The following is a 22,301-nucleotide window of genomic DNA, read 5'->3' on the forward strand; positions in this document are numbered from 1 at the left end:
CCTTTTGACCATGGAGGATCCCCTGAAATATTTTTCAGGCTTTGAGAAACCCCAAAATTTGTGCCATGCCCCTTCAGAGATGGGAACATGGAAGTAAGATGCAGGAGCCAGCCAATTGATTGATCAATTGATCATTAGGCATTTCCATTGGGGAGGAAGACCCTAGGCCTGTACAGCAACAGGGGGAGTGGGCTCCAGTGATGTCTAGTGATGTCAGTGACCACCTGAACTTCTGGGAAAGGCCACTGGAGATCTCTGGGGATCTCTTGTGTAACCCCAGATTTCCCCAGAACCCTGGCTGGGAATCACTGCACTACAGAGATGTGAAAGAACAAGATAAGTATTGTTAAATGTCAGCTTTATGCTCTCTTCTCAAATACTAGTTCTATAATACGTGATGTATTTTTTCCCTTTCTGCATAAAGGAAAAAAATATTGCATCCAAATGGAAAAACAGCCCTTTAGGCTAATTATGAGGTATGTTTCATGTTTCTTTCCTTCTGAAGAAGGGGAAAGGCACGCGCGCTTTTCTGTGCTGCAGGCAACATGGTTTTGAACACTTGGAAAAAAAGGTGTTGTGCTGTCGGCAATGGGCTTTCAAAGGCATGCCCATCACTCCTCACTTAATCATGTGCCATCTTGCTGCATCGTTGGGTGCTACCTTATTAAAAGAGATGACAGTCCCTAAGGCGATTTCTGACACTGATGAAGTGGATTTTTTTTCAAAGTCAAAGTTTCCGCTCCCAAAAACCAACCCCCCAAAAAGAGATCTTATCTGCTGCCGCATTAAGGTTTGTTTTGGTTTTGGCTGAAGTTCTACTTCTAAGGCACGGTTCTTTGTAAGGAGCCCAAACATTTGGTAAACACTTGTAAAATCACCAGGAGCCGCAAATATTCCAAGAACAGAAGATGCTGTCGCTCCTCCTATGGCTCTCCCCCATTCCTTTTGCTTCGGGGTGAAACTTGATGATCTATGTAGCATGAGTCAGGCTGGCAGCGCCCCAACCCGACTTGCAGCACATTTGACACAGGGAATGAATATTCTCGAGAGGCAGTATTGTGTAGTGGTTAAGAATGGTTTGCTTCCCCACTCCTTCACATGCAGCTGGTTGGCGGGGCTGGAAGAGCTCTGGGAGAACTGCTCTGTTAGAACAGGTTTCCAAGAACTGTGACGAGCCCAAGGTCACTCAGCTGGCTTCCAGTGGTGAGCCAAACGTGGTTCTACAGATTAGAGTCCACCACTCTTTAACCACCGCACTACACTGGCTCCCTGGCTTGGCCAAACTCTTTGCATTAACAAGCAACTGTGACACAGCTCAGATAAGGAGTCTGTTCCGAGAAGAATGGTAGGCTTTGGAAAATTTTAAACAGAAGCTGGATAGCCATCTGACAGAGAGGCTGATTCTGTGAAGGTTCAAGGGGGTGGCAGGTTACAGTGGATAAGTGGTAGGGTCATGAGTGTCCTGCATATTTCAGGGAGTTGGATTAGATGACCCATGAGGTCCCTTCCAACTCTATTTTTCTATGATTCTAAGCAATTGTAAGTCACTTTGAGATTCCTTCAGATAGTTAAGAAGCAGGGTTCACAAAACCCCAGTTGAAAAAGCCTTATGTAGAAAAGGCTTTCTACATGTCACTCTGTTCTTAGTGGCACAAGTGTTTGAAGGCTTGCCAATTCCACAATGGCCACCAGTGAAGAGGTAGAGTTGCCTGATTCAAGTTGCGAAATTCCTGGAAATTTGGGGATGAAGCCAGGGGAGGGCAGAGTCTTCAGGAGGGTGCAACACCACAGAGTCCACCCTCCGAAGAACCCATCTTCTCCTGATCTCTGTCATCTGGAGACAATCTGAAATTCCAGGGGATCCCCAGGTCCCACTTGGAAATGTTTGAATGAGATATGTGGTCTTAGGGGGAGCAGGTATACTTTATTTATTTATTTATTTATTATATATTTATATACTGCCTTCCCCGGAGGCTAAGGGCGGTTTACATATAACATATGAACAATACATGAACCTACAGGTTGTGGGTGGCCAGTACTCAAGGATACACTGTCACACTTTGGTATTCAAAAAAAACATAGACATAAAACTAGGAAGGAAATTTTGTGTGTGGAGTGGCTTATATTTGTCTTTTTAAAGCTTTTGCTGCCCCCCAGTGGATATTCTCTCTTCTATAACAGGAGAAATAGAATTTTAGGGATGCAGTCCTAAAGTTTTCTCTAGGGAGCAATCCATCTGCCTAGAATACTTCTGAGCAGGCCTGCTAAGTATTGCATGTGTAGTCTTGGGTGGCAAGAGGTGTAGTGGAGAGTGTATTGGATTAATACCCACACTGCCACAGAAGCTCACTGAGACCTATTCTGTACTGGAAGCACTACACGGGACTGCCACCAGGTGTTTGGATTGGGGCAGTTTGCCCCACCTCCTCCTGGGTCCAAACAGGGGAGCATTTTCCTCACTGCATCCGGTCTCCCTTGGATTTGCACCCCCAGGTCCCACCTGAAGGCTGGTATCCCTAGAGAAGGGCAGAATAAATATGGGCAAGAAGGTTCTTGTTTTGGGGTTTGTTTGTTTTGCATGGGAGATATTAGGAATCGCAGGTAGAGATTTTCAAAGAATTGTTTTAGCAGGCTCACTGTGTTTAAACTTGAGCAAGTTCCGGAACATGGGAACATATACATTTTCTATCTTATTAGGCAGATCGCCCCATGGCTGCAGTAGCTGACGGGTAAATCTCTGCCTCTGTGCCAAAGTAACAAATCCATCAAGCTTGGTTTAATCAAGATGACTCCACTGAGTCGATTTCAGCTGCTGGAGCAGACCCCAAGTGGTTTGGGACTTCTATATAGTGGAGCTTCCCTCCACTACATCAACTTCCTACTAAATTGTCTTGGTGTTTTTCCTCGGTTTGACAATATACTTTCAAAGCTCTTTTAATCCGCTTGGGAAACATTCATGAGTTTTGTTCCCCACACAGACTTTTTAAATCAGTGTTTATTGGACTAATATTAGTGCCAAATAATTGGACTTAAACACTGTTTTCTTTTCACTGCCTACCAGGTTTCTTTGTATATTGCTGCCTTCCCACTGTTAACGTTTTTTTCTCCTCAGAATTTCAGCTTTTGAAACAAACTGAATACTTCATTTCAGGATGGGAGTCTTTAATTTATCTCCCTATTTACATTCCTAAAAGTTCTTTAACTGTCTCTTTCCTTTATTTTCACCTTTATTTCTTTGATAATTTCCCCCCTTCTCTCTGTTTGTATGACATGTTTGTGCTTGTTTTGCTCTTGTTTTGTTTTGTTTTGTTTTTAATCGCTTCGCTGACATATTTTCCCTTCCAACAATTTGTCTATGATAGACTGGACCTTCACAGTCTATTATTTTATTTTTATTATCATTGTTTATTAGGCTTATATCCCAAAGACTCATGGTTGCTTACAACATAAAATTCCCACAAAACCCATTATACCCTGGGCTCTAAGACCCCTTAGAGCAGTTTGAACATTTGCCCACATGTTTTTCAACTGCCATTTTCAACTGGCACCAACTGTTTCCCAACTGCCAATTCTCCCTCATTCCCCTCACACAAACTAGAAATGCAATGATTTTTAGTATTCTGTCCCTGTATAAGGGCTTCTCTCACATAGCCTTCACTGGGAGGACATTCTTTTTAGCTTGTTCTTTGTCTCTAATTTTGTTTTTTACAAAGTAATATTTTGCTCTGTACACCTGGGCAACCCCCTCCCCCCCTCCCGTATGCATAAACTACTGAATTCAAAACCCCTTAAAATGTACCTTTAAAATTACATTTTAAAACTGGATGCCTTCATTGGGTCAGATCCTGTGGTGATTTTTAGTTAATGGAAGGTTCTTCTATCATTGGAATGAAAATGTCCTGTAGAGGACCTCAAGATGGCGCCATAAGGAAAGCTGGACTTCAGTTCAGCTCTTAAGCCATGCCGAGGGTTAGGTGCTTATGCACCTGGCTGACCTGAACAGATACGCAAATCTGTTCACCGGTCGCCCCAGGAACCGGGAACGGTGACCTGAGGGTCCTACAGATCCGTAGGGAGAAGCAAGATCTCCCTGGATTAATAGCGGCTTGAGCTCAAGGTCAAGATGGCGTCTTTGTCGCAAACAACGTTACAAGCTTGAAACGACCAGTCGACCTCACATTCTTCCCAGACCATCATTTACCAGATCGATAGGAGCAGAAGCTGACAGAAGCTGAACCTACAACAGTAAGAATTGAAAGCTTTCTGGCTTTTCTCTCTCTCCTCTCACAAGCTCTTCCCTCCCTCTCCCTCAACCAATTTACAAGCGAATTCCTTCTTTCCCCGAGTGAGAGACTCCCAGCTAATTACACCCATTAACCAAACAAAGAGAGTGCTTTGAAGATTTATGGGTGAACGTTCAGTGGGAGAATTTGACTTGATACGGAGATCGACAAACTGATAATTTGGGATCGCTCGTGCTCCCGCGAGACCTCACGAGACTTTCTGTTTATAGTTTGTGACTGCCTAGAACTATGGAAGAATTATCTAAGGCACAGCTTTTCCATTTGTTATGCAAAGGAAACTCAGAGATACTGAAAGCAGTCAATAAGCTGGAAAAGGAAATTCGTGGGACTAAGGGGGAGTTTTTGGATGGAGCCCAAGATCCGGAGAGACCAGCTGATGACGCAGCTCAGCCAACAGTAAATCAAGTGAAACTTCAGGAGGGAGAGAGTGCCAGAGATGTAAAAACCCAAAGGATCTTTAAAGAACCCGGGAAAACAGATTCATGGAAGGAAAGTACCAAAAACCTGGAAGTTTATTCAGAGCAGGAAATGACTTGGATCAGCAAAATAAAAAGAGTCTATTCAAAAGCGACAGCAACTAGGAAGCTATCAGGAGATATTTCTGTGCGACCAGAGGAAGAGATCCAGATTGACAAAGGATTCAGAGCCCCCTTAAAGGCGACTACAAGCAAGAATCAAGCAAGAGATTTCTCTGGCCCTGACAGAAGGACAATCAGAAACACTCTACTATGGAAAAAAATACAATTTCATTTTCTGCGACCACCTGAAAGATGAGCTGAACAATGGAGTATTCTCCTGGCTTCTTGTGAGAAAAAAAAAAAAAAAAGCAATAGTAATCTTTAGGACAGGTCTAATATATGAAGGGAACTGACTTTATATCACTTAAGACAGTAATAGAATATATCCTTATAATAGATTATACCTTCCTATGTATCAACTACTACTTTGTTAAGAAAGATGGTAATAACTCCTAGATCAGGATTAATATGCGATGGGAATTGAATATGTATGTTAATAAGTATGCCAAAAGAGGATGACAAACCATATTTTATAGGCATTAACAAGACAACAGTAGTAATTCTTGGGTTAGGGCCAACTTATGAAGGAGATTGACCTAATATCATTTAAGATAATAACAGAATGTATTCTTATAACAGATCTCATATGTATTAACAATCACTTGGCTAAGAAATATGGTAAAAACTTCTAGACTAGGAATAATATGTGATGAGAACTAAATATCTATGTTAAAAGAGATGGCAAACCATATCAACTGGTCGTTTTCTCCTTACAACTTCTCTGTAAATGCTTTATATAATAATAAACAATAAAATTATAAAAAAAAAAAAAAAAAAAAAAAAGAAAATGTCCTGTATTCCCATTTCCTGCTGTAGCCTGCTAAATTCCCTTAAATGCCTTTCCTTGGAAATAGGGGATTCTCAGGAACAGATTGAAAGGTGAACTAGAGAGCAGGATCAGCAAGAAATCCCCCACCCTGTGTCCTGAGGGGAAATTATAGCTGCATCCAACCAATTGTCATTACATTCCCTATCATTCTGGGAGCAAAGATGGACTGTTTTAAAAGGTTAAGTCAAAAAGTATTGCTATTAGGGCTCCGTGCATGGGTTAATCCATGCATGGGTTTATTCCAAACACACACCACACACACACACACACACCACACACACACACACAATTTTCTCAAAGGACCCAGGACAATCAGGGGCTTATTGTGGATTTTTTTAAAAATTGCATTGGTGAGAAAAAGGTCAGAAAAGTTGTACCAAGGACATTTTTTCCCATCAAGACAATGCACCTGTTCATTCTTTGAGGGTAAGGAGGGCTGTATTACCATAATTTCATTGGGAACCCTTACTCCATCCACCCTACAGCCCCGATCTTGCCTCTTCTGACTTCTTTTTGTTCCCAAAAGAAACACAAGTCCCTCGCAGATGCCAGATTGCTGTTGTGACGCAGTTGTGAAATGTATAGACTTAGATTGAGGAGATGTCAAGAAACAATAGCTTTATAGTTTTATTTTTCTTTAGAATCATAGAATCATAGAGTTGGAAGGGACCTCCTAAGTCATCTAGTCCAACTCCTTGCACTATGCAGGACACTCACAACCCTATCGCTCATCCACTGTAACCTGCCACCCCCTTGAGCCTTCACAGAATCAGCCTCTCCATCAGATGGCTATCTAGCCTCTGTTTAAAAATTTCCAAAGATGGAGAACCCACCACCTCCCAAGGAAGGGAGGTGGCATCCTACTTCGAGGGTGGTAAGAGAACTAGCCTAAATAATTGCATGGGGGAGAGCTAGTCGATGCGATTTTGGTGGGGGGGAAATTCCTATTATTCCTTCCAAGAGGTCAATTAACACATCAAAAAGTCCACATTCCAACATCCAGAGAGGCACAGGAAATACATCAAAAGCACATACCAAACATTGCCAAAGATTCTACAGTGCAAGATGGCCTCGCACATCCCAAATACAGATAACAATTTAAGCAAACAGCAGATTCGGATGAGAGCTTCCCTGGGGAAATTCAGATAGACACAGACATAATTGACAATGGTCCCTCCAGGAGGGAGCTGGAGAAATTAGCATAGGACATAACAATAGGCATGTAAGTGAATCCAAACTTCAAGATTCAATGCTGAGGTAGAGGTGGGTCTGGTGGCAAGTACCATCGTCCCATGGTCAGACCACCACAACCTGAAGGCCCGGCTGAAACTTCCACCACCTCCCCGGTTGGATGGCTAACACATTTAAATATATATATATATATATAATTAATTAACTCTCACCCATCCAGGAAACCCTTCCAGGGCTGCCAAGAAACCCCAGAGTTTCATGGAACTTCTAGTACAGACCCAGTGATTTATAGGGATTAGCATGCTTGATTAGGACCTGGGAAATCTCACTTCAGCTCTCCATTCACTGTGAAATTCAACAACTGACTTGGCTTCTCTCTCTGTCACCTACCTCAAAATAGGAACCGGATGGTCCAGTCTCTATCTCCCCTCCAAGAGTTCTTTCTGCTCCGAGGTAATCAACACCAAAGGCTCCCAAGAGTTTTATCATTGCCTTTTCCTCAACCACTGACCAGGTCAGGCTGGGTCAAAGAAGCTTTTCCTGAAGTTTCCAGGAGTTTCTTCCCCCCTTCCCCCACCAAGAATACTGGATGTGATTAAAAAAAAAAAAAACTCCTTAATTAAATGCATTGTTAAAATCAAGAGTGATTGTCATTTTTTTTTAGAGGCAGCATTTGTCAGGACAGGTGACAAGCCCTACCATAACGTGCCAAGCTGTCCCAAGCCAGATCTATGATAACATCAGATTGCCTAGCCTCTTCTGGCTTCTTCACACCCTGGTGATGCTGGGCCAGTTGGTCTGAGTGGCCTCATAGATGTGACCCCCCTCTCCAGCATGGGCACATCAAACATATTTTGCTAATTATAAAGAGGGGGCGTTTCATGAGCAGGGAGCCTCATTGCTGAACCTGATTTCCATCCAAAAGTACTTATATGCCGCTTTTCTCTACCCAAAGGAGTCTCAGAACAGCTTACAATCTCCTTCCCTTTCCTCTCCTCACAACAGACACCCTGTGAGGTAAGTGGGGCTGAGAGACCTCTGATATTACTGCTCGGTCAGAACAGCTTTGTCAGTACCGTGGTGAGCCCAAGGTCACCCAGCTGGCTGCATGTGGAGGAGCAAGGAATCAAATCCACCTCGCCAGATTAGAAGCCACTGCTCTTAACCACCACACCAAGCAGGCTCTCTTTTCACACGGGAAAATCCAGCTGCAAAAGCATATAGAAACTGCGTTATGGAATGTGTGCAGAATGAGCCCTTGACTGAGCGAGAGAATCCAAGAGACTTTTGCCCTACAGGCAAGACCTCTTGCTAAAAAAGACAAAGAGCTTACAGAGTGATTATCTGCCCACTATGACTCACAAACCATCTCCCCTCCCCAATGTTTCAGTCTCCTGAGTGGACAAAGCAGATCATACTATAAAAGTGCCTGCTCATATAATGCTCCTTTGAGCCTGGATAAAACATTTACTGGGTGCAGAGTATCTCTTGATACGTAGGCTCAGGAATAGAGTGGAGAGGCTTTTCTTGAACGTGCATCTGTTTTTTACAGTGTTTCAGAGCCAACACAAGAGAGCAAAAAAAATGAAGTGCTGAGAAGATGAAATGGTCCTAAGGGAACACTCTTTCTCTGTCTGAGCCCACACCTTATTCCTCTGGTGATGGAAACACCATTTCATTTTCTGATCTTGCAGGCTTTCTGAAGACTCAACACATTGTAAGTAAGGAGGTAAAAACTCTTCTGCCGTAGGATTATGACACAGGAAGTGCATCCCGTGAGCCATCTGGTCCCTTGGTCAGCCTCAACAAAACAAAAGGGGGCAGTAGGATGGAAAACACCAACCCATATTTCAGAACCAATTGTTTTTAAATACATATTATTTTTATTCTGGCATGTAGCTGCATTGGTCTGAAGAACAAAGGTTTTTTTTTAAGTGTCTTTCTTTTTTGATTTCTTTTCTTTCTTTTTTGACAAATAGAAAGGAAACAATGTGTTTGATTACAGCATATCCCCACCTCTCCTCTTCCCGCAGTGGGGTGGGGTGGGGAACTTTATGAGGCCAAATATATCTTCTAATAGTAAACATCTTTTTCTATTTATTTTTAATTTTTTCAAGAAGGAGTTTTGCAAGGAAATCAGCCAGTTACAATAAAATCAACTCCCAGGAATAGCTGTTTTCAAAATATCACCGAGATCCAAAATTAATATCTAAGATAATACAAAGCAGAAAATCAGGCCATTTCCAAATACACCCATCATATATATGCCTAAATGCAACATGTTTAAACTTGTAGTATACATTAAATACATTGTATTTACTACGAGTCCCAAAATTAGACTATTATTTTTTATTGTCCATGGCAGGTGAAATTAATTAAAGAACTAGTGTTCATTTTAAAGCTACATTTCAGAGTGGGGAATTGATATAAATTCTAGTGCAGATGAAATATTAATAAAAAACAAGATAAATCACATTCCATATTCAAACCAAAAGGAGTAATGGTTTATAAATGATGCATTATAGCAGCCCTTCTTTGTAGTAAGAGGCAGTCTATGGCTGTCTTCTCAATTATCATGGGCTTAATCATCACCAAGACTACAAATTTAAAGTCATCTGGTGAATGTCCTTTCTCTATTTAATGAGCGACCAATGGGGTTTCCTTAACTCCATTCTTCATATGAGAATGATATTCTCCACGGTGGAGTTTAATAGCTTCCTTTGCCTTGCCTACATTCTTCAAGCCACAAGCACAGCTCCATAGAAAAATGCAATTTTTTTGGTTTGCCACTTGAAAAACAGTTAAGTTCTAATTTAAACACAACTGCAGGTATGTGGATATACTTAGGTACCAAAGCAAATCTGCAAACAATACAATGCATAAACTGTTGGGAAAATTGTATTTTGTGTGTGTGTTTATGTGTGTGTGTGTGTATGTATGTATATATATGAGGATTTGGTTTTCCCAATCTTAGGCATATTTTAATATTTGTACTAATTAAATGGGATTAATCCTCTCAGATGGACTGTCCATTTTGGGCTATTTTGGAGACTTCTTGTCTGATGCCCCTCTTTAAGTGGAATGCATTGGGGGTCTGTTCATGCTAAAAGAGGTCCTATTTCTCCTGCAGTTTCTGCAGTTAGAGATTTATAACATCAATTTGAGCCATTTTTACATGTCAAATTAAAATTATGGACCAAAATTATGGACCAAGAGAGAGGGGGAGAAAGAAAGAGAGATGTAAAGATAGGGAGAGAATGAGAGAGAAAGTGAGGGAAAGTGAGAGAAAGCTAGATAGATATAGAGAGAAAGAGAGAGAAAGCAAAATTTTTGCTTCGATTTAAGCTATTAGACTGAAACTAGTATTGTAGGGGTGCATGGCGAAGACTTTCCTATAGAATCACCGAGGGTTGGACATGACTGAACAGATGACATCATTATCATGTTCATCAGTGTTGAAGGAAGTAATTGGTAAAGAACAAACTGGGTTTGTCCCCAACTGAGAGACAATGTGAGTATAGTGGTTGACATTATTAAGTATTTGAATGTACATATTAAGAAACAAGCTACATTTATTTATAGATGCAGGAAAAGGCCTTTGATAACGTTTATTGGTCTTTTATGCTGAAATGTTTACATTGTATTTATATTGGGGAAAATGTTCTAATTTGGGTGAAGGCGATTTATATGAATCAGGAAGCAAGAATTAAATCTGATGAAATTTCACAGAAGTTTATAGTAGGGAAAAGGACAAGACAAGGTTACCCTTTATCTCCCCTTTTCTTCATTTTGTGTTTGGAGAGTTTGCTTAGGAATGTTTTAAATGATTCAAGAATTAAAGGTCTGAAAGTGAAGTTAGAGGAATATAAACTGAGAACATTTGCTGAAGACCTAGTAATTTGTATAGAAGATCCCTTAAACAGTTTGGGAAGATCTTGGGTTTTTAAGGTAAATAAGCAAAAAATAAAATGCTGGTCTGGAATATGTCAGATGACCAGGTGGTAGACTTACAAAACAAATCAGAAATAAAAGCTCAAAAAAGATCAAATTTTTAGGAGTATATCTTTCCAATAAAAACTATTTACTTTTTGCAAAAAAATGATGCAAGAGTTTGTAAGAAAATTAACTCTTCTTTGAACAAATGGGAGAACCTCAAGCTGTCTTTAACAGATAGAATAGCAACAGTAAAGATGCTGATACTTCCTAAAATGATATTTTTGTTTCAAACATTGCCAGTTATTATGTCAAAAAACCCATTTGAGGCCTAGATATGTGACATTATGTCCTTGTAAACGCACATGTACCTGCATGCATGTGCTCTTAATTAGGTACTGCAACACACAACACTGTCGCATTCTGCTCTGTATTAGCCCACCTGTTCCTTTGCTTCCTTTCATACACTGCCCCCAACCCTGGAGGCTCTTTGGGTTAGAAGCAAAATCAAATTAGGTACAAGAATGCTCCCATCAGATAGACTGCAAAACTGAATTGATTACTAGCTAGGGTGAGGGCAAAGCCCTTCCTGTTCTTTCTTGCTTTTTTGAAGAACTGATTTTATACATGGATTTGTCTTGAGTAGGCAGAAATGAAGAGCCTCTTGTGGCGCAGAGTGGTAAGGCAACCGTCTGAAAGCTTTGCCCATAAGGCTGGGAGTTCAATCCCAGCAGCCGGCTCAAGGTTGACTCAGCCTTCCATCCTTCCGAGGTCGGTAAAATGAGTACCCAGCTTGCTGGGGGGTAAACGGTAATGACTGGGGAAGGCACTGGCAAACCACCCCGTATTGAGTCTGCCATGAAAACGCTAGAGGGCGTCACCTCAAGGGTCAGACATGACTCGGTGCTTGCACAGGGGATACCTTTACCTTTACCTTTAGGCAGAAATGCCGTCTTGCTCTTAAGCAAAACATGTCCAACAGGTAAAGATGACAGAAGGGCTCGTTAACAAACCACCAGAAAGCAGGACGAGGGTGGGATACAGAGACAGGCACATACATTTGGAGAGTTTGAGGTTCATTTCATCCCAGCAATGGCAACACACTCCAGGATCATCTTTTATCCGGTTTCTCACTGGCCTTCCTCCTCCTTTTCTCCCAGGACAGGGAGGCCACCCTGAGCCCTGCTCTTCGAATTTAAGCACTCCCACTCAGTGTCTTTTGGACAATGCAGTGTGGAGACTCCCCCCCCCCTCCCCGCAGGAGGAGATCCTCCTCACCTTTTCCTGTTCTTCCCATATTCTCTGCCAAGCTCATCCACCAGGACCATGGACAGCACCTATCTGCAAGAGGAGTAATCCCATCCCCCAGCACCGCCATGCAGAGAGGAGGCAGGGACTGTTTTTGGAATCTCTCTATGGAGTATTGTGCCATGGGCCTTCTACACTGAAAACATGGACTTCAGCTCGGGAGGGGAGAGGGGAGAAGTCAAATGCAGCTCAAGATGGTTTCTACCTTGTCTTAGCTGTATTTTAGGGACTGCAGTTAGAATCATAGAATCATAAATCAAAGAGTTGGAAGGGACCATACAGGCCATCTAGTCCAACCCCCTGCTCAACGCAGGATCAGCCCTAAGCATCCTAAAGCATCCAAGAAAAGTGTGCATCCAACCTTTGCTTGAAGACTGCCAGTGGGGGGGAGCTCACCACCTCCTTAGGCAGCCTATTCCACAGCTGAACTACTCTGACTGTGAAATTTTTTTCCTGGTTGAACAAGATGGCGTCCAGATAGAAACTCCGGCTATCTCGCTCCGCAAGTTTTATTTTATTTTGTTTTGTTATAAGCCTAATTCGAACTGCAAATTGCCTTGTAACAAGGAGTCAGGGCTTTTAAAGAACTTTTCAGCCAACATTACAGTTCCTGGTAGGATTTTATCTTTGTTTGTCTTAATTTATCAAGAGGAGCCTCAACACCCACAGCCTTGAATTGAGCTGAAGAACGCTAAGGACCTTGCTCGAAGCCAGGAACAGTTATCCTGGAGGGCAGCAGGATTTTAGATTCATCTGGTGGCTCAACTTTGTTTAGAATTTTATTTATTTTTTTACTGGAGAACTGTATTGAAAGAAAGTAGCAAATTCTTTAATTAGCAGCTAATGGCAGTCAGCTGTCTGAGTTCTGAGGAGGCGCTGTGACAGAGAGCTGGGGAATTTGATGTTTGTTGGATTGCAGGCTGGGAAAACACTGTTTTGTGTTTATCACATACTCACTCTTTGCCTGGAAAATATCTGTTTTAGACGCTCATAGGAATTATTTTCTGCTGGTGCTTGGGCTTGTGCCTTTAATTATGGGCGTTAACAAAAGGCCACGAGAAGAATCATGCTCGCCTCCAGGAGCCAAGCAGTTAAAAATAGATGATTACTTTGCCACAAACAATGTATTATGCGCTCATCCAACTGCCAATAAATTCTCTCCTCTGATCAACCTTACAACTGATAATTGTTGTGAAGAAGAAAAAGACGATTTAGTTAATTCGTTGCAAGGAGAATATCCTGGAGACCCAGATAACATATCAAATGACCGTCTACGCCTGACTGCTAAACCAGTGAAGTTTATTTTTGAAAGGCTAAATGAAATTGATGCCAAAATTGACAATCTTTCACAGCTTATCACATGTCATATAAAGAGGGAAGCTACTCACTATAGTTCTAATGAAACTGTCCCACGAAAGCAGAATCCTAAACCTCTCATGACAGTGGATAATATTCCAAAAATACAAGATGGCAAGAGTCTACAATACCAGCTAAAATTACAGCCTTGCAAAATCTGTGTGACTATCTGCAGATATAAAGGCCAAATGCCTCTTTGGAAAACCAAGCACCAGGTATTTCAACACCTAAGAGATCTCCTTGGCAAGTCTATATCACCTATTGATTTGATTTCGGTTGAGCCTCTCAACAACTCAAATCAGGTACAAAGAACCATGCTTGTTTTCACAACACCTAAGGTACCTACAGCTTTTTTGCACCAGAAATCCTTTTTGCGTACAAAAGGGATATTTCCAGTCCGAGTATTCGATAACCTCATTTTAACTTCATTGATATCAAAGCCTCCACAACTTAAATCCTCAACGATAGATAAAAATCATTCTGAAGATCAGAAGGACGCTGTTCATGGAGATTTGATAAACTGAACTGACTCTATGGATTCCATGAATAGGAAATGTGAACATTTTATTCCCGATTATTCCATAGAAGAGAACTTAATCAACTCCTTCTCAGCCCTCCCACCTGCTGAACAAACTGAGATCACTGATAGACTGGATCACCTAAGACAAAAACTTCTGAGTACAAAAAATGAGTTGTCTCCAAAGGCGCCAGTAGTAAAGCCGACAAGTGAAACAATAGACTCTTATCCATCAGATTCAGCTCCCCCACTTTCACTTCCTCCCAAAATAGCTGCTGGAAATACTGGAAAACCCAAAAGTGTATCACTCAGTTGCTCACAGACCAAGATGGAGACAGAGATTATAATAAACCAGCAGACTAACCCTGACTCCATAATATCTCCAATAAATGGCTGTGTTTTTTTAGATCATGATGGTGACCTTAATACTATCTCTAAACTGGATTGACAACTAAAAATTTTATCCTGGAATCTTGGAGGTTGGAAGAACAAGCTATATGACTCAGATTTTTTAACCTTTTTACAGGGCCATGATATCCTATGTCTCCAAGAAACCTGGTCCCAAGAATCTGATTCCCCCACCCTCCAAGGTTATCAAGCCTTTTCAGTTCCAGCAGTTAGGATCAGCCCGAAGGGTAGTGGAGGTCTAGCAATATTGGTAAATGTTGACTTAAAAATTGATGTGCAAGTTTTAGTAAACTGTTGTTCCAACCAATTCCAGACAATTTTAATTAAGGGTCTTTATTCTGGAAATCTAGTGTGTATCAACGTATACATTCCACCCAAGAGTTCCTTAGATCAGGATAAGGAGAATCCCTGGGACTCATTGGCCACTATAATGGAATTTCTGATTTACCAATATCCAAAAGCCCAGTTTATTATTTGTGGTGATTTTAATGCTCGAATAGGGTCTGGTTTTAGAGATATAAGACCAGAGACCAATGCCCAAATTGCTCTCCATGCTACCATTCTGGACCGTTTATCAAAGGATGTAATTGTTAACAAGTTTGGTTTGAAATTTTTGGAATTTCTTTCTTTATTTGATTTACATATTTTGCATGGTACTAATTATGACACAACCTGTGGTACCTTTACCTATCTGTCAACTTGTCGGGCAAGTACAATTGACTATATTGCTATATCGCCTAGTTTATTGAATTTAGTATCTTATTTTGAGGTCGGTAATTGCCCTTGGAGTGATCATTGTCCTCTGAGACTATTGTTGTATACTAGTGATAATATCCTACTGAAACCAGTACAAGGTTTTGCAGAAGATACCATTCCAGGTTTCAGAAGAGTTAAATGGTCTGAACAACTAAACAACAAATTACTTCAAACCTTTAAAAATTTAGAATGGGAGTCCCTGCGATTAACTCTTTTACATCCTAGTAATGACGCTATTAAATGCTATGAGACTATAGTCAATCGCCTCAAACCACTGTTAATAAACAATAGACCAGTAAAAGCTATACCTTATACAAGCAATGGATGGTTTGATCAAGAATGCAAAGCATTCAAAAAAGCCTTGATCTCTTGCATGAGACAGGTTAGGCGTGGTAACTCTGGTGTTTTAATGCCCCATCTTCTTCAACTCAGAACTCAATATAAACGCCTACTTAAACAAAAGAAAATGGATCATGCTAGACAGTTATGGAATGAGTTGGAATTGGCAGTCTATGAAAAGAATGACCCTCGGTTCTGGGAACTGGTCTCTAATGGTTTAAGTAGTTCGCTGCGTCAATTTGAAGCACAAATTCCTGGGAAAGTTTGGTTTGAGTATTTTAGCAATGTTTTTGGAGTTAATTCATCTACACCGAACATGTCACAGATGCAAAATACTTTCCTTGACATCTTAGACCTTCCAGTTTGGCCCCCAGTAACAGAGGTAGAAATTAGGGGATTAATTTTCTCACTGACCTCTGGAAAAGCGCCCGGGGAAGATCTGATTCCCCCAGATTTGTTTAAAGCCTTCTCAGAATGGTGGGCACCTATCCTAGCCAAAGTTTTTACACAAATAAATGAATCAGGTCTAATGCCATCTAGATGGAAGTTGAGTATTATTGTCCCTATTTTTAAGAAAGGTGACAGAACGGATCCACAAAATTACAGACCAATAAGCCTGTTGGATATATCAGCAAAATTGTATAGCAAGTTTTTGCTACATAAACTGGAAGACTGGGTGAATGAAAATCAGGTTATATATCCCCAACAAGCAGGTTTTAGAAAAGGTCTTAGTACAGTTAATCACTGCCAAACCTTATATCAACTAGCCTTTTCTGGTATAAATGGCCCAACAAAATCATTATATGTAGCATTCGTTGACCTGGCGGCAGCTTTTGATTCCATTGATAGAAACCGCTTATGGTCAAAGTTAGCAGGAACAAACATTGACAGACGGCTACTCTCTTTATTACGTGAGTTACATACAGACACACATGCCCAAATCAGGGTAGGAACATCAGGATCTTTAACTAACAGAATTCCAACAAATAAAGGAGTCAAACAGGGTTGTGTATTGGCTCCCCTCCTATTCAATCTGTATATAAACAACATAGTTAAGAGGCTTTCCGGTCCCCATTTTTTTCCACCATCTCTTGGCCAACAAAAAATCTCAATTTTATTGTATGCTGATGACATGGCCCTAATTTCTTTTACTAAAATAGGACTAAGAAGGCTGTTGCAAGAACTAGGTGCATACTGCAAGGAGGAGTCACTCAACATTAATTATGAGAAGACAAAAGTAATTGTATTTCGAAAAAGACCCAAAAAATCACACTGGAGTATACACGGGCACCCTATTGTACAATGTAGCTCTGGGAGTCACATTTAAAGATACCCTGAATTGGAATGCACACCTAGAAACCATCAAGTCCTCTGCACTGAGGTTAGTTGGGTCTATTCTGAGATTCTACTACACAAAGGGAGGACATCTTATAGACCCAGCCTTGAAACTATTTACTAGCAAGGTCGTCCCTCACCTCTTGTACGCTGCTGAAATCTGGGGTTGGAAGGAAGATATTATTACCAGCTTAGAAACTATTCAAAATCTTTTTCTCAGGCGCATCTTAGTCCTTCCAAAGGGGACATCAGCAGCTCTTATCAGAGCAGAAACTGGCCTGCCCTCAATTAGGGCTCGTATACATTTGGCCATTGTAAAAGTATGGAAGAAGTGGAAGCATGGAACATCAAGTTCAAATTCACTTAGTGAACAATCTTTTAAGCTTCTGTTGGCCAAAGATCCTGCTCGCTCCAGATTTTTAAATAACATTTTGTCACGTTATTCCATCCCAGATGACTTGTTAAGCTCTTCAGGAGATAATAACCAACTCAGAGACTGGGTATTTATCTCAGATGCCTTGATTGATAGATCATTAACCCTGCAATCTAAAAGTTCACCCTGGTACAAATTATTCAAAACAAACCATTTGAGATCTTCCTATCTAGCCTATAAGAGCCTCTTGTGGCGCAGAGTGGTAAGGCAGCGACATGCTGTCTGAATCTGTCTGCCCATGAGGTTGGGAGTTCAATCCCAGCAGCCGGCTCAAGGTTGACTCAGCCTTCCATCCTTCCGAGGTCGGTAAAATGAGTACCCAGCTTGCTGGGGGGTAAACGGTAATGACTGGGGAAGGCACTGGCAAACCACCCCGTATTGAGTCTGCCAAGAAAACGCTAGAGGGCGTCACCCCAAGGGTCAGACATGACTCGGTGCTTGCACAGGGGATACCTTTACCTTACCTTTATCTAGCCTATCTTTCAACTCATAGTCTCAGAGTAGCTTTTACCTCCATGCGATTTCAAACAATGCCAACAGCTGTACTGAGTGGGCGATACCATAAAACACCAAAAGATCAATGCTTCTGTATTTGTGGAGCTTTAGTCCTGGAGGATCTCCCACATTACATTCTCACTTGCCCATTGTATATAGATCCTAGGGCCAAATTTCTAGCTGGCATATTAGATGGGCTAAGTGATAAATCCGACCAGGAAAAACTTGTGTTTTTGTTAGCTGATACTAATTCATTTGTTTCTAACAAAATGTCATTATTTGCCCTTGCAGCAAAGAAAATAAGGGCCAGAGTGGTGCTGCAGAGAGCAAGTACCTAGAGGAGCTTTAGGATAGGTGGACATATGTAGTCTGGAAATGTTTTTATGATGTTAAGTGATTGTTGTCTGAGATTGCACATTCTTTTTATTACTGATTTGAAATATTTTAAATCCTTTTATATTTTCCTTTTGTATTGTAATGGCCTATGGCTACATGCAATAAAATCTGACTTGACTGTGAAATTTTTTTCCTGATATCTAGCCTATATCGTTGTACTTGAAGTTTAAACCCATTACTGCATGTCCTCTCCTCTGCAGCCAACAGAAACAGCATCCTGCCCTCCTCCAAGTGACAACCTTTCAAATACTTAAAGAGGGCTATCATGTCCCCTCTCAACCTCCTTTTCTCCAGGCTGAACATTCCCAAGTCCCTCAACCTATCTTCATAGGGCTTGGTCCCTTGGCCCTAGATCATCTTCGTCGCTCTCCTCTGTACCCTTTCAATTTTATCTACGTCCTTCTTGAAGTGAGGCCTCCAGAACTGCATACAGTACTCCAGGTGTGGTCTGACCAGTGTCGTATACAATGGGACTATGACATCTTGTGATTTTGATGTGATGCCCCTGTTGATACAGCCCAAAATGGCATTCGCCATTTTTACCGCTGCATCACACTGCCTGCTCATGTTTAGTTTACAATCCACAAGTACCCCAAGGTCTCCTTCACACACAGTGTTACCTAGAAGCATATCCCCCATTCAGTAGGCATGCTTTTCATTTTTCTGACCCAGATGCAGAACTTTACACTTATCTTTATTAAATTGCATCTTGTTCTCATTTGCCCATTTTTCCATTGTGTTCAGATCTCGTTGAACTCTGTCTCTATCTTCCGGAGTATTTGCCAGTCCTCCCAATTTGGTATCATCTGCAAACTTGATAAGTAGTCCCTCCATCCCCTCATCTAGATCATTAATAAATACGTTAAAAAGTACCGGGCCGAGCACCGAGCCCTGAGGTACCCCGCTACTCACCTCTCTCCAGTCTGATGAAACACCATTGACAACTCTTTGAGTGCGGTTCTCTAACCAATTCCCTGTCCACCTAACTATCTGAAAATCCAGATTGCAGTCCTTCAACTTATCCATCAAACATCATGGGGAACCTTGGCAAAAGCATTATTAAAATCCAAGTAAATGACATCAACTGAATTCCCCCCATCCAGCAAACCTGTTACTTGGTCAAAAAAGGAAACCAGGTTGGTCTGACAGGACCTGTTGGAGACAAATCCATGCTGACTTCTTTGGATCGCCAAATTGTCCTCCAGATGCTTGCAGATCACTCCCTTTAATATCTGCTCCATTATCTTCCCCACAACAGAGGTCAGACTCACTGGTCTGTAGTTTCCCGGGTCATCCTTCCTCCCTTTTTTGAAGATCGGAATTACGTTTGCTCTCTTCCAGTCCTCCAGGACATCTCCAGTCCTTAAAGAGGTCCCAAAGATGATGGACAAGGGCTGTGCATGTTCTCTGGAAAGTTCTTTGAGCACTCTCGGGTGCATTTCATCTGGACCAGGGGATTTGAACTCATCCAGTGTAGCTAAATGCCTCTCGACAACCTCTCTATCCATGTTAACCTACCACCCAGACACTATCCTTTGGCTACGGCCATCTCTAGATGTGCCTAAAGACTTTGACCTGTGGGAAAAAAACAGATGTAAAATAGGCACTAAGCCTTTCTGCTTTCTCTGCATCTTCCGTTAGAGTTTGTCCATCCGCACCCAACAGTGGTCCCGTTGCCTCCTTTACTTTACATTTGCTCCTCACATAACTGAAAATTCTTTTCTTGTTACAATGGGCTTCCCTTGGATCCTTTGTTCCTTTCGCCCCCATGCCAGGCAATAGAAGGATGTCAGTGCTGGACCTTGATTATCAGGGGAAGGAATCTCAGGCTTTTGCACTTGCACAAGGGACACCGCACTCCCCGTTAACTTGGGTTGTGGACTGCTTTGGAGGAGGGACCCCTGTTGCCACATGGTAGGTCAAGGAGGTTCCTCAGAAATTAGCAAACTATATCCCCCGTGTGGAACTGCTCCTGTGAAATTCTGCTGCACTTGCCAGGACTAAGGGGAAGTGGGCAGGGGAAGTGGGCCTGCCAGGTGTGCTGTCTCCAAGCCACTTCCACTGAGAAGGGAGCCAAGTCCTTCTGAGCCAGAGGCCCATTTCCTGAGACAGCTTCAGGAGCAAGGATGCGACACCCCTCTGCATTCCTCCTCCCCACCAGAACTGAGAAAGAGCAGAAATCACAGGGAGTTTAGACAGTTCATAGATGTACTGAGAATAAAACACTACAGAATCCCGATAAAATCCACGTTATGAGTTTATAGTAGGTTTATCAGTATTTCATTTATCAGCTTCGGTTGCATCATGCTTTTGTGGTCTGGTGCTTAGAGAGCCTCAGTAAACCATTTTTTTAAACATCACACTGATAAATCGTTGCCTTCTTGGAAACTGTCCTTATCTCCCCCGGTGATCCTGAGTACAGATTAGCATTGACAAGAAATGTACCCAGAGGCAGGAAGCCCTCCCTCCCACCGCCCAGGCAGATATCTAGTTTCCCCAGACTGTTCCTCAGAGTGGGGATAGGCCAAGCACCCAGTGGGGTGAGGTGGGGTGTAAAATGGGGGTTGCCACCCTGGCCCTTAATGCAGCAGAAGAAATATCCTAGTGCTGACCAAGCAGGGAACATGCCTGTTCTGTATTCATCTCTCCCGGCCCCAGTCCCAGTTGCCAGGATGGTCTGGCCCACCAGCAGTGCATCAGAGGCCCAGGCATGCCCCCCTCCCATCACAGTCTCCTGACAGGCAGCCACGTCACCCACTCCCTGCATGACTCCCCTGCACCTCCCTGGCTTCCCCATCCCCCACCCCACCAGAGAGACTATTGGCCCCTTCCCCAGTTGAAGAAGGACCTGGCCAAGTGTGCTTGCTGCCTGCAACAAGGGAAGATGTTCCAAATGTTATTGCTGAAATCAAAATGTCTCAGGAGCACATTCCTTCCTGTTCTAGAGCCCTTGCTGATCCTCTAACAGCCCCAAGAATGGAAAGAGATATGGCTCTTCAAGCCCTTCAGGCCTGCTGTGAAGAAGCCTCTGACAGCCCCCGACTGAGGGGAGGGAGGTATTTCCGAGAGCAATGCAGGGGAGTCTGAGGGCATGGGTGTGGGCATTTCTTTTTGGGGAGAGCTTTCCTCTTCTGCCAAACAGTTGGCTGATAGGGAGGCCACAGAAAAGCCCCTTCTCACTTGACATACTGCCCTGGCTGGGGGTTAGACACAGGCGGTTCTGAATAAATATCCTAACAGAAAAAGAGAGAACCTGTCCCAAGCTATCAAAATCCATTAGCAATATCTTTTATACAATCTCTATTTTAATGGTGTCAGATCCATGAATCAAGGTAAGCTGGACGTCGTCAAACAAGAAATGACAAGACTGAACATCGACATTTTAGGAATCAGTGAACTAAAATGGACAGGAATGGGTGAATTTAATTCAGATGACCATCAGGTATACTACTGTGGACAAGAATCTCGCAGAAGAAATGGAGTAGCCTTCATAATCAATAAGAGAGTAGGAAAAGCAGTCTTGGGATACAATCCCCAAAATGACAGAATGATCTCAGTTCGAATCCAAGGCAAACCATTCAACATCACAGTGATCCAGGTCTATGCCCCAACCACTGCTGCTGAAGAGGATGAAGTTGATCAGTTCTATGAAGCCCTACAACACCTTCTAGAAGCAACGCCAAAAAATGATGTGCTTATCATCATGGGGGATTGGAATGCTAAAGTAGGAAACCAAAAGATAACTGGGATAACAGGCAGGTTTGGCCTTGGAGTACAAAATGAAGCAGGGCACAGGCTGGTAGAATTTTGTCAAGAGAATACAATGGTCATAGCAAACACTCTTTTCCAACAACCCAAGAGAAGACTCTACACATGGACATCACCAGATGGTCAACACAGAAATCAGATTGACTATGTGCTCTGCAGCCAAAGATGGAAAAGTTCTATCCAGTCAATAAAAACAAGACCAGGAGCTGATTGTGGTTCAGATCATGAGCTTCTTGTTGCAAAATTTAGGCTTAAATTGAAGAAAGTAGGGAAAAGCACTAGGCCACTCAGATATGAACTAAATCATATCCCCGACGAATACACAGTAGAGGTGACAAATAGATTTAAGGAATTA

General features: G+C 42.1%; 1 protein-coding gene and 1 long non-coding RNA gene across 9 annotated transcripts in view; one reads left to right on the forward strand and one right to left on the reverse strand.

The window, feature by feature from the left end:
* KEL (Kell metallo-endopeptidase (Kell blood group)) overlaps positions 1 to 22,301 on the reverse strand; it is an 89,849-nt gene that overhangs the window by 61,185 nt on the left and 6,363 nt on the right. The gene's annotated exons all lie outside the window — the stretch shown is intronic.
* LOC143841435 (uncharacterized) overlaps positions 1 to 22,301 on the forward strand; it is a 41,740-nt gene that overhangs the window by 11,255 nt on the left and 8,184 nt on the right. The gene's annotated exons all lie outside the window — the stretch shown is intronic.

The sequence above is a fragment of the Paroedura picta genome, chromosome 7, assembly GCF_049243985.1.
Source record: "Paroedura picta isolate Pp20150507F chromosome 7, Ppicta_v3.0, whole genome shotgun sequence".
Lineage (NCBI taxonomy): Eukaryota > Metazoa > Chordata > Lepidosauria > Squamata > Gekkonidae > Paroedura > Paroedura picta.